The sequence below is a fragment of the Desmodus rotundus genome, chromosome 4 (assembly GCF_022682495.2).
Source record: "Desmodus rotundus isolate HL8 chromosome 4, HLdesRot8A.1, whole genome shotgun sequence".
In the NCBI taxonomy this organism is placed as follows: domain Eukaryota; kingdom Metazoa; phylum Chordata; class Mammalia; order Chiroptera; family Phyllostomidae; genus Desmodus; species Desmodus rotundus.
The window spans coordinates 143993264-144006832 of NC_071390.1; the positions used below are offsets into that span (position 1 = coordinate 143993264).

The 13569-nt window shown below is 41.9% G+C and overlaps 1 pseudogene; it reads left to right on the forward strand.

Annotated features, from left to right (window-relative positions):
- The first annotated feature begins 12687 nt into the window (after positions 1-12687).
- Positions 12688-13328, forward strand: LOC112318675 (large ribosomal subunit protein uL16-like; annotated as a pseudogene).
- Positions 13329-13569: the final 241 nt, after the last annotated feature.

Consider the following 13569-nt stretch of genomic DNA (forward strand, 5'->3'; position numbering starts at 1 on the left):
ACATACCCATGACTATTCTGTAACTACCAATTTGTTCATTTCAATCCCTTCATCTTTTTCACCCATCTCCCCAACCACCCTGCCATCTGGCAACCATCAAAATGTTCTCAGTATCTATGAGTCTGTTTCTGTTTTGCTTGTTCATTTATTTTGTTTTTTAGATTCCATATATAAGTGAAATTATATGGCATTTGTCTTTCTCTGACTTACTTCACTCAGCACAATACCCTCCAGGTCCATCATGTTGTTGAAGATGGCAAGATTTCATTCTTTTTTATGGCTGAGTCATATTCCATTGTCTACACATACCAGCTCTTTATCCATTCCACTATTAATTGACACTTAGATTGCTTCCATATCTTGGCCACAGTAAATAAGGTTGCAATGAACACATGGATGATAGAAGTATATTTATTGCCATTTTATTATTCATACTTTTTATGTTTTTTTTTTCCTTAAAGAAGACTCTTTAACATTTCTTGTAAGACTGGTTTGGTGTGGAGGAACTCCTTTAGCTTTTTCTTGTCTAAGAAGATCTTTGTCCTTCAATTCTAAATGATAGCTTTTCTGGGTAGAGTAATCTTGTTTGTATGTCCTTGCTTTTCATCACTTTGAATATTTCTTTTCATTCCCTCTTGTCTGCAAACTTTCTGTTGAGAAATCACCTGATAATTATGGGAGTTGCCTGGTAGGTAACTAACTGCTTTTTTTCTTGCTGCTTTTAAGAGTCTCTCTTTATCTTTAACTTTTGGCATTTTTAGGAGGATGTGTCTTGATGTGGGTCTTTTTAGATTCAGCTTGTTTGGGACTCTCTGTGCTTCTTGGACTTGTATATCTATTTCCTTCACCAGGTTAGGGAAGTTTTCAGTCATTAATTTTTCAAATAGGTTTTCAATTTCTTGCTCTCTCTCTTTTCCTTCCAGCACCCCCGTGATTCAAATGTTGGTTTGCTTGATATTGTCTCAGAGGCTCCTTATAGTATCCTCATTTATTTTTATTCTTTTTTCCTTTTTGCTGTTCTGATTGGGTGTTTTCTGCTTTCTTATCTTCGAAAATGCTGATTTGCTTCTCCACTTCATCTACTCTTTTGTTGATTCCTTATAATGTATTCTTCATTTCCATTAGTGTAGTTTTCATTTCTGACTGGTTCTTTTTTATGTTTTCTATCTCCAATTTTATGTTTTCTTTCTCTCCATTGAAATTCTCACTGAGATAATTGAGCATCCTTGTAACCAGTGTGTTGAACTCTGCATACAGCAGATTGTTTGTCTCCAATTCATTTAGTTCTTTTTCTAGAGTTTTGTTCTGTTCTTTCATTTAGGACATGTCTCTTTGTCTCCTCACTTTGGCTGCCTTCCTGGGTTTATTTCTATGTATTAGGTAGAGCTGCTACATCTCCCAGTCTTGGCAGAGTGGCCTTAGGTTGCAAGTGTCCTGTAGGACCCAGTGGAGAAGCCTCCCTGTTCATCTGAGGTGGGTGCTCCTTGTGCACCCTGCCACAGGTAGACTGTGTGCACCCTCCTGTTGTAGTTGAGCCTTGATTTTTTTCCAGTGAGAAGAATTTACCCTCAAGCTACTTGGCTACAAGGACTGGCAGTGACCACAGTAGAGTATCTGCTGTGCAGGGACAAACCCCACCGAGCAGGTGCCCCCTGAGCCTGCCCCTTCAGTGTGCCAATCATGGAAGTGATTGGATGGTACTCTACCATGGTATGAAGCTCTCCACCAGGTGCACTAACTCCAGGGCCTTCCAGAAGGTGCAAGCCAAAGTTAGCTGCTGCCTGTGTCTTGCCCCGGGCCATCTAGCATAAACTACAGAGCAATCTGAAGATGGCTGCTACTTATGCTGGGCTCGGAGGTGCCCTGGAATAGCCAAGTTGCTAACCAAAACTTGCTGCAGCTAGTGCTGAGCATGGGGCTATTTAGCAAAAGATATAGGTTACCCAGAAGCCAGATACTGCTTGTGTGTGGTTTATGAAACTTTGAGAGATTTTAGAAAAGTGTGCAACATGAGCCCAAACAGACTGTTTGTATGGAAAAGCCACTGGAATTGTCTTGGGTGGACCCACAAGTTGGGTGGGGCGGGGTTTCAGGTAAATACCAGAGCCAAGGAACAGTGTTAGCCAGGTTAATGGAGTATCAGATATGGTGCTTGCCTGCGGGCTCTGTCAGGGGAGGGGTCAGCAATGGAACAATGGTCTCTGCCAGCAATTCTCTCTGGGAGAAAACTTCCCCTCCAGCTCCTGTCCTGAAGCCCAACAATTCAGTTTGTCTGCATATGTCCCTGGCACCTTTGGAGCTGCAGCCCCAGTGCTAGAGCTCAGAGAAAGTGAGTCCTAGTAAGTCCATACATGGGCCCTTTTTTAAAAATCCTCACTTGAGGATATGTTTATTGATTTTAAAGAGAGAGGAAGGAAGAAAGAGAGAGAAACATTGACATGAGAGAGAAACATCAATTGGTTATCTCCTGTATGCACCATATGCACCTCTTCCAGGGATCTAACCTGCAACCTAGGTACGTGACCTGACCAGGAATCAAACCCTGCAACCTTATGGTGTACGGGATGACACTCCAACCCACTGAACCACCTGGCCAGTGCCATGCACAGACCCTTCAAAAGAAGTGCCTGAGTCTTCAGCTGCCCTCCATCTCACTCAGCCACAATCTCTACTGGTTTTCACAACCAGAAGTTTTGGGGACTCCTTCCTGGTACTGGAGCTGTGGACTGGGGAGCCTGGTGTGGGTCTGGGACCCATTGCTCCTCAAGGGGCACCCCGGTAGCCGAGATAGACCTCCTGATTTTTAACTGCCACACGGAGGTGTGGGACCAGCCCAATCCGTGTCTCCACTTCTCCTATGAGTCTCGATGTGGCTTCTTCTTTATACCCTTAGTTATAAGAATTCTGTTCTGCTAGATTTCAAGCAGTTTCAAATGATGGTTGTTCTCTATCTTAGTTGTAATTTTGATGTGGTGTGGGAGGTTCTGAGTGCTGTGTTTACCCATGCTATCATCTTGACCGGAAGGCCTCCATTTCCTTCTTAAGGAAACCACATTCTCCTAAGAAGAGGGTGTTCTTGCCCTTGGCCCAAAAGGAAATAATTTACATGGGAACATATTGTTTCCACATTGTACATCTGGGGTCCCAGATCTGCTGAAATATTGAGGTTATACAATCAGACCACTGAATATCTCAATCTGAAATATCTGCATTCAGGCGCTACTATAGTACGTTTTTGTCTTTTTTTCTCCCTACATTTCACTGATTAAAAAGCCCATTGTTTGTTCTCAAGGTTAAATTCAAATCTCCACTCTAAGGATCTATAAACTTCTTATAATTTTCATTGATTAATTTTAAAGCTTAGGTTAAAATTTCAGGGAATTTTTTTTAAAAAATTTATGTATTTCTTTTAGAGAGGGGAAGGGAAGGAGAATGAGAGGGACAGAAACATCAATGTGTGGTTGCCTCTTGTGCACCCCCCACTGGGGACCTGGCTTGCAACCCAGGTTTGTGCCCTAGACTGGGAATCAAACCAGCAACCCTTTGGTTCACAGGATGGCATTCAATCCATTGAGCCACACTAGCCAGGGCAGGGAATCTTGTCTGAAAGGACAAAGAAATATGTATGCATTCACAGGCACACATACAAACGTGGAAGGAGTAATTCTGGGGGAGAATATTGATGATATGATATGATACCCTTTAAAAAAGTCACTATAAACTTCTTTTGAGGGAGACTGTTAGCAGGGTTTCTAACAGTTTACATAGGAGCAGAAGGAAATGATGACTTTGACAAGCGAGGAGCAGTGGAAGTGGAAGGAGTCATATTTGGGATATACATTTAAGGTAGAATGATAATAGCCTACTATGTAAATTGAACATGGGATGTTGGGTGGGAGTGATTTTTGTGGAATATTATTCAACCATAAACAGAAGGAAATCCTACCATTTGCGCCACTATAGACGGACCTTCAGGACATTATGCTAAGTGAAATAAATCAGACACAGAAAGACAAGTACTGTATGAGCTCACTTATTTGTGGAATATAAAAAATCTGAGCTCATATGAACAGAGAGGCAAGGGGGCAATGGGAGAAATGGGACATGTTGGTCAAAGGGTGCAAACTTTCAGTTATAAGATGAATAAGTTTGGGGGGATCTAATGTACAGCTTGGTGACTTGAGTTAGCAATACTGGGTTGTGTACCTGAAAGTTGTGAAGAGAGATCTTAAATGTTCTCACCACAAAAAAGAAGAAGAAGCTAATCTTGTGAGGTGATGGATGTGTTAACTAACCTTATTGTGGTAATAATTTCACAATATATACATATATCAAATCATCACATTAATATCTTAAATTTCCATAATGCTATATGTCAATTATATCTCAAAAAAGCTGGAAAAGTGTTTTTAAAAAAGTAATTTGGGGCCTGGACAGCCAATGGAGGTTGCTAGGGACTGAGGTGGGGTCACTAGAGGAAGATCAGGTTGGGAAAAGGTGGGGCTGGGAGTGGTAAATTACAAGTTTTGTTTGGGGCATGTTAAGTTTGAGAAGCCCATTAGATACCCAAGTGGAAATGTCGAGGAGACAGATGTACAAGTTTGAGACTCAAAGGAGAGGTAGAGGATCAAGCAAAGGAGAGTGAGAAAGGGCTACCAGCAAGGAGGAGGAGCAGGAGAGGCGGTATTCCAGAAACCAAGTGCAGAAAGTGTTTCAGAAGGAAGGAGGTGATCAGTTCTCTTAAATGCTCTGAAAGCCCAAGTAAGACCAGGACTGAGAGGTGACTGTTGGCCTTCACAAGGTGAGGGTGGTCACGCTGACCTTGGTGAGAGGGTTTTCAGGGGATGGGGTACAGAGATGAAAGCCTGAGGAAGATTGTAAAGGGATCTATGGGGGGTCTTAGTCGAAGGGTCTGAGTGTGAATCAGAATTAGGAATACACACAGTCTTGGTGTCTTTCTGAATTTCTAATCATCTTTAATAGAGGTATAGTTTTTTGACATCTTTAGAGGACATACTTTTCTGGTCATTAGAGCACACAAAATATATAAGTTTTTAAAATGTCAGGAGTGAACACTATTGCTAAAGTTTTAGAAGTGGAGATTAGATGAGTAACGAGCATTCTATCACCTCAAGTCACTATATGCTTAACCATTGGGATATCAGGTGGTGGGGACAGCCTTTAAAAGGGTACTCTCCCACTTGTGCCCCATCCCGCTTCCACCTCCCCATCCCGGACTGGTGAGGGTCTGGCTGGCTCCCCTTACACAGGAAGGAACTGGATTTTACACTCCTCAGAGGCACTAGGGGTGGAGGTGGCAGTTGCCCAGTTACATGGTACTAGAGGACAGAGCGAAGGCATGTTTAAGGTGAATGGTGGAAGTAAGGATTAGGAACTGAAGAGTGAAATCAAAAGGGGATCCAGAAGCCAGGGGGAAAGTGGGTGAGAAAAGAAAGGAAATGGTGCAAAGAGGTTCCTGAGATGGGAAGCAGATGTACAAAGAAGGGTTTTTATGAGCTCAAGATGGTTGGGCCTGTTTAAAGGGACCCAAAGAGGACAGTCACCTATAGTACAGTAGTCGCCCAATTCTGAGGGGGATACATTCCAAGATCCTCTGTAGATTCCTGAAACTGCAGATACTACCCAACCCTAAATATGCTGTTCTCTTCTTATTCATACAAATCTTTTCACTTAACAAAAAACCTTTACAGCTTCACTTTGACATATCCAAATTGCCAGCATCACTCCTCTCGTGCTTTGGAGCCATTATTCAGGAAATAAAGGTTACTTAAACACAAACATTGTGATACTGGACAGTTGATCTTATCACCAAGATGCATACGGAGTGACTAATGGGCAGGAAGTACCTACAGGGGTGGACAAAGGTATGATTGATATCCCTGGAGTAATGGAGGGGGACAGCCCAAGATTTCATCACACTACTCAGAATAGCATGCAACTTAAAACTTATGAATTGTTTACTTATGGAATTTCCTACTTAATATTTTTGGACTGTGGTTAACCATAGGTAACAAACTGTAGAAAGTGAAACCATGGATAAGCAGCAACTATTATAAGTCTTGGGACATAAGACTCACACATACCTTATAGGATCATCTCATAGGATGAGAGATTTGTGCTATTTGGAACTGTTATGAGTATATGAAGTGCCCAAAAAGGATATGTTGAAGACATAACTGGATCCATGCCTGTGAATGTGACCCTTTTTGGAAATGGGGTCTTTGTAGGTTAATATGTGCTCATACTGGAATACACTGGGCCCTAATCCACTATGACTGGTGTCCTTATAATAAGAGTACAATTTGGACACAAACAAACACAGGGAAGATGGCCATGGGAAGGTGAGGCAGAGATTGGAGTTAATGTGTCACATACCAGGACAGGCATGGTACGACCAGAAACTGGAAGAAGCAAGAGAGAAGTCTCTCTAAGAGGGTATGGAGGGAGCCTGGCCCTGATGACAACCTGATTTCAGACTTCTAGCTTCCAAAACTGTGAAAAACTAAATTTACCTTTTAGGTCACCCAGTGTGTGGCACTTTGTAGCAACAGCCCTAGAAAACCAAACAGGAACTACAGATATTGTGATATATGTAAATCTGTATAATAAAGGCATTTTACCACTTTGACAAATGTCTAAAGGACGACTTAAAAAAAATTCGACTCACAAAAAATTGCACAAAATCCAAATCAATGCCTATATTTATTTTTTTCCCAAGTAATTAGGCAGATTTAAGGTGGTGGCGAAGGCTAGCTTCATTTGATTTCCAGTGAATAGTGTTGATGAGTCAGGACCATTTACATCGCTCTGAAAATGATCTGTAAAAAGCAAAGTCTGAGCGTTGTGTTTACTGAAGTGATGCCATATGTTGGTTGATTAACAAGTTGTCAGAATATTAGAAGTTCTCGGATGATTGCAAAAAGGAGCATCTGTTTGCTGAAGCTTTTATCTGATGTGTGTACAGATATCACCAGGTTTGGCACTTTTCCCAAATATCAGATATAAATTCCCGCAGTATTTAGCAGTCGGAGAGTAACACTGATGTACTAGTGGGGTTTAAGATGTTTATTCTCAGGAAAGCAAATGAAGTGAGGCCAAAGAGAGGCAATATACACATAAGAGTACTACGTGTCAATCAGAGTCTCTTTTTACCATTATACCTATACAACCGACTATGACTAATGTTTACTTAAATGTCACTTGCATGGTAATTTAAGAGGAAAAAAGATTAGATCTCCTTGGAAGCTCTTTATCACTTTACCTATTTATAGGCTTTATTATCACTTTGATTTATTTATCAGTTTACGTATTAAAAATGCCTTGTACTTACAAAGTGACTTACAGATTACATGTGCTTTAATATTGGATTCTCCCAAGCTATAAAGATAGCAAGAAATTGTATACCCATTTTACAGGTGAAGAATCTGCCGTTGAGTGGCAATAAATCCATCTGGCTTGGAAGTGGTAGGACCAGGATATGACACCGGGCCTTTGAGCTCCACCTCTGCATTAGCTCCAAATTCTATACATAGAGGTTCAGGAGCTGGCTGTGGGTGCTATGACAGGCTCTACTCAGGGTGACATTCTGGAGTTCCCCTTTGTACCTTTTCACCACCCCCAGTGATTCAGTCAGCCACCGCATACTGGATTGTGCCCTTCTAATTGCAGCAAGCAGATTCTGTTGGGAAGGAAAAGCTTTTCTCTACTCTCTTGGGTTTAGTGTATGGGGGGAGGGGAGCTGTGAATTTAGCTGACAAAGAAAAACAGATTAATAAGAGAAAAAGAGTGCAAATTTTACTAATATTTTATGTACAGGAAAGTTCTCAGGAAAAAAGTAAAACTCAAAAAAGTAGTTAAGACTCAGGGACGTATGTCCCATTTAACAAAGGCTTTCCTTTGTTTGGTCTTCAAGGAACAAATAAATTGTGGGAAAATAAATAGGAAATACATAGATGAGGGAAACTAATGAAAGATAAGGGTTATTTTAGCAAGGTGAGTGTATACAGACTTATTTGGGTGCTGACTCTGTCTCTAGGGATAGAGTTGCTCTCCTGTTCCTGGTACACTGGGGACACCTTCACAAAGAGAAAAATGTGTGCCCTGCTCTTAGGTAGAAAGGAGGAAAGCAGACAGTTCTCCCGTGTCCACTGTTTCCTAATTGCTTGCAACTCAAAATGATCCTTATGCCAAAGTGGCATATTCTGGAGGGGCGTATCCTCAACCCCCTCCATTCCTTTCCACCACTGATCAAAGCCAACATGAAATACGTAAGGTGGGAAAAAGGCTCTCTTCTTATATCAGCTGAGTTCAAAGTTAGACTTATATTTCAGTTGTTCCATTTTCTTTGAAATTGCTCAGCACTCATGGTCTTAGAACCAAGTGCTTCTGTGACATGACGTGCATGTCGCCTTTTCTTTAACCTTGATTTTTTTTTGTCCCATATTTTTATAACACACGTGAAGGCTACACTATGGAGAAGTCTTTCAGTGCTGCAGGAAAATGGGACATCTTATGGAAAAGAAAGCATTTTAATTTTCACAAAGTTTAACCTTTTATTTAAACAGCAAGTCAGGTGTAACTCTGAGGAGCTTGTTCCTGTCATACCTTTGTGTACTGTAGGGGAAGAAAACAAACTTATTCTACCCTCTTGCATTCAGTGACAGGGGCTTGTGATTTACACTGACGGGGGATTAGCAAAAGAAAAGCTTTATTTCACATGCATACAAGGAAACTCACATAAAAAAATTGAAAGCTCCTAAAAGTGCTCAGGCCTGGAAGCTTATATACTATTTTATCACAAGGTGGTAAATTGTGGAGAGGTGACAAGATAAAGGAAAAGAGGAGTGGGCTTCTAGGGAGGATTAATTGTGGAAAGATAAATATATAGGAGAGGAAAATAAGGATTTCTCAAAGTTTGTAGTACAGACTCAAATCAGTGCCATATCCAGTGATAAGAGTTGTCTCCCCTTCCTGGTATAAGAGAGGGATGAGGGATACCCTCACCAACAAACATTTATGCCCAGCAAGTAGGCAGAAAGCGGGGAGGGCAGAGAGCTCCTCCTGCATCTGCTGTTGCTCAGTTGCCTTCAGCTCAAATAATCCTCAAACCCAAGTGGCATGTTTTGAGGAGGCATATTCTGGTCCCCTTCATTAACTTCAAGGATCTCTACAGTCAGGGCCTTCCCTATATTTCCGATCATCTCCCCAACCCCTAAATTTCTGAGTCTTCTCTTCAGCAACGTGCTTTTGTGTTATACCTCCCTTCCACTGAATTCATGCTCCTACTTTGCATATCTGTCTACAACACTGTGTCCCCTACTCCTCTTTCCAACATGACCTATCCTTCGGCACAAGTGCACACTCAGTTTCCTGTTTTAACGTCTCCTCACACTGCCAGCCACATCAAGTGGCTTCTTCTTCTAACTTCTTCTTCCATCTAAGTGGCTATCCTTGTTGAGGAGTTAATTAGACAATTTATCATTTAGTCCTTCAGATTGTCAATGGTGATTTGAACAGTTACATAAATCTTCTCTTGTTATTTAATTTCTCACATTTTGCTCCCTTTTTTCTCTTTAACCTCAATTCTACTTGTCTCACTTGCTCTGTGTAACCTGGAGTGTTGCCTTCCAAAGTGTGAGCCAAGGGCAATCTGCATGAAAATCCCACAGAGTTCTTGTTGACAAGGTAGATTCCTGAGACTGATCATGGTTCTGCTAAACTGCCTTCCCAGGTGACTCTTGTGCAGAGTCAAGTTCATGAATCATTGACTTAGCACATGTCATTCAGTAATTTATTCATTCAACAACTCTCTGAACACAAGTTACGTGCTCGGTGCCAGGGGTACTGCAGTGGTTGAGGCAGACATGGTCCCTGTTATCCTGGAACTTCTAATCTGGTTTTGGAAATGACAATGAATAAGGATGTAATAGTATGATGTGGCTTATAAAGGAAAGATATAAGGAGCTGTGGGAACATTTAAGAGAGGGACCTCATCTGACAGGGGCAGGTGTGAGGGAATACTTCCTTGACAATGTGGAGTTGGGACCTGGAGGAAAAGTAGGACTTGGTGATGGGACAGAGGGAGAGGACAGGCAGAAAGAATCACAAGTGTAAAGCTCTGAGGTGGGTAAGAGCATAACCTCTTTTTTGGAGGGACAGGGAGCATGACTTGAGCACTTAGGCAGAAGAAAGTAATAAGAGGGACAGCTGAGAATTAGCACGTGGCCAGATCATGCAGGTCCATGAGGCCAAGCTAATGAGTTTGGAACTTATCCTAAGGATGGCTGGAAGCCATCAAACCAGTGACATCAGTTATGTCTCCCAGGTCATTTCGGCTCTAGAATGGAGCAAGAGTGTACCTGGAGAGACTGATTGGGAAGCTTTTGCAATTGTCCAGGAGAGAGCAGATGATGGTTTTGTCCAGGATGGTGGTGGTAGGATGGATTCAAATGGTATTGAGGAGATTAATTAGGTGGGAAGAAGTCATTAATTAAATATTGGGGTGAAAGGGAAGTGTCAAGGCTGTCTTTTATTTTTGTATTGATAACAATTGTTACAGCCAAGTAACACTGAGAAAGGACTGGGCTGGGAGGACAAAATTACAAATTCAGTTCCAGGGGCACAGATTTGAAGTCCCTATGAAACATTCAGGTGGGACCTGTCACATATTTTTCATATTTCCCATGGAAGAAGTAGAATTTAAGTGGGCTTGAAGAGAATTGTGGAATTTAGATGAGTACCACTAGAGATCCAGTTACAAGACCACAAATATGTTTATCTATCACTGTGTTTTCTTTGTGCCTTTTTACTTACTTAATATTTGGTGATCAGCTGATTTCACAGTTCTTATCTTTAAAAGTGATTCTTTTCTCCAAGGAGATTATAATGGCTTTGGCTGTTTGTTTTGATTTTGTTTTGTTTAGGAAGTGGGTTGGGTCAATAGTACTCTTTGCAGGTATTTGTTCATTTGGCTGAGGGTGGGCAGGCTTACTGGAGGTATGTGTGTTCTTTAAAATTAATTTGTAAAGACAACCTGTATTTTTCTTCATGTCGTGTATTAACTAGTTATGGGTGAGCCCAGTTATACTGAAGGGTGAAGAGAACAAATAGAAACAAGAACTATATCATTGTGTACCAACATTGCAGTGCTGCTAGTGAAAATTCATGTCCAATGAGGACTTAGGAGACTGTTTGCAAGTATGAGTTGGTCTTTGCTGAGCATGCACTCTAGTGATGCAGAGGTTCACATTTGATAAGACCGTTCAAATACAGCCTCATTTCCAGGAAAGGGCAGATAATGGAAAGCTGTGGATTCTTCTCTACCCCCTCTTCCTTGGACTTTTCCTCCTCTTTTTCTGTTCATCATCTGCTTCTCATTCATCTTCACAAAAGAGAGTAATGAAGAAAAAAGCAATGGGGCTAAATTATTCTGTGTCTTAAAAATAATTACCCCCAAAACATTATTGCTTTAGTTTTAAAATTACATGAAAGGCTTTATAACTAAGCAGGGATGATAGGATGTAAAAATAGGCCATTGGGCTGGTCCTACATTCAGTAAGAGAAACCTGTCCACAGATTACTGAGTAATGCTTAACTTGCTTCTACTTGGTTATTCTTAGCAGCAGGGAGCTCCCTCTCTCTTCTAGGAATCAACCGATTTTGTTCCTAAGACCAATTAGATAGAATACTTTTTCAATAATGGATCAAAATGAGATAAGCCCACTCACTGCCCCTGGTTCTGCATGTCAGAACAACAAATGCATGTATTCTGCACACCTTCCAAATACACTCAGACAACTGCCATGTCTCCTCAAGCCTTCTCCTCTGCAAACTAAATATCTCCGATTGTCTCAAGTACATTTTCATGGGGCAGAGTTTCTACATTCTTTGCCATCTTTATAAAAATGTGTCTCCTTTGGGCCCTCTCAAATGGCAAACACCTACTTCTGAGTGACCCCCACACCGACCAGGGCCACATACAGCATGACTGCTGCCTCTTAGCTGTTCTTGTGCTCATGTTTAGTGACCCTTTAGTTTTAAACAGAGGACAACGAGTGGAGTCTGAGGGATGTGTGGAATGTGTATTGTTTTTGGAGCTCTGAGACATTCCAAGGCAGGTGGAATGATCATGTTTGGTTTATAAGAGAGTGAATTTTTGTTGTGGGACTTGAAATGTGCTGAATCCCAGGGGAATTACTAGGTAATAAATGGGAGGGGTTTTGAATCCCATTAGAGTAAAATGGGAAGATATTTCCCTTTTTCACTCTTTATGTGGCAGTTGTACCTTAATCTTCTTTTAGGAACAGCTGTTGTAGCAGATGTTCTTTTCAGAACTTTTTTTCTTTTTTTGTTTTTTAGTATACCTAGCAAATTCTTTTCATGAAGAGATGTTTATGAAAGCCCAGACCTTTTTTCTAATGCAAATAAACTTCCATTTGTATCGAACCTTCCGACTGTCACCCCACTGACAAAGCACCTTCCAAGGGCACAGTCCTCTGCCTCAGTGTGTGGAGGGTTTCACGTAAGTTGAGGCCCTTTTATCACCTCCACAAACTCAGTGCACTGGCAGCTATCTAAGGCAGGCTTCCAGCAACGGGGGCGGTCACCGGTCAAAAGACTGGGACTACTCTTTTCCTTCAGCGTGCCAGTGAAGATCCTGGTGGCGCCATGGGTCACCGCCTAGCCTGGTGTTCCTGGTATTGTAAGAACAAGCCGTTCCCAAAGTTTTGCTTCTGCAGAGGTGTCCCTGATGCCAAGATCCACATCTTTGACCTGGGCTGGAGGAAGGCAAAAGTGGACGAGTTCCCACTCTGTGGCCACACGGTGTCAGATGAATATGAGCAGCTCTCCTCCGAAGCCCTGGAGACTGACCATATTTGTGCCAACAAGTACATGTTGAAAAGCTGTGGCAAAGATAGCTTTCACATCCAAGTGCGGCTCCACCCCTTCCACATCATCCACATCAGTGAGATGTTGTCCTGTGCTGGGGATGCAGGCTCCAGACAGGTATGAAGGGTACCTTTGGAAAGCCCCAGGGCACACTGGCCAGGGTCCATATTGGCCAAGTCATTATGTCCATCCGCACCAAGCAGAACAAGGATCATGTGATTGAGGCCCTATGCATGGCCGAGTTCAAGTTCCCTGGCCACCAGAAGATCCACATCTCAAAGAAGTGCGACTTCATTAAGTTTAATGGGGATGAATCTGAAGACACGGTGGCTGAAAAGCAGTTCATCCCAGATGGCTGTGGGGTCAAGTACATCCTTAATCATGGTCCCCTGGAAAAATGGTGGGCTCTGCACTCATAAGACTCTGCTTCCACCTTAACACCCACCGATAAATCCTACCTCCTGTCAAAAAAAAAAAAAAAAAAAAGATTGGGACTAAAGGAAACAGGCATGTTAGCCCCATAACTGGGAGTATTAGATTCAAAACCAGGAGCAGCATAAAATTGCTCATTCCCCTGTTAATCCTCACTACTAGGTTTTAAGCTCTAGTCTCACAGGTGGTCATTTAAACAAGAGGGAAATCACAGACATGCTAGTGAAT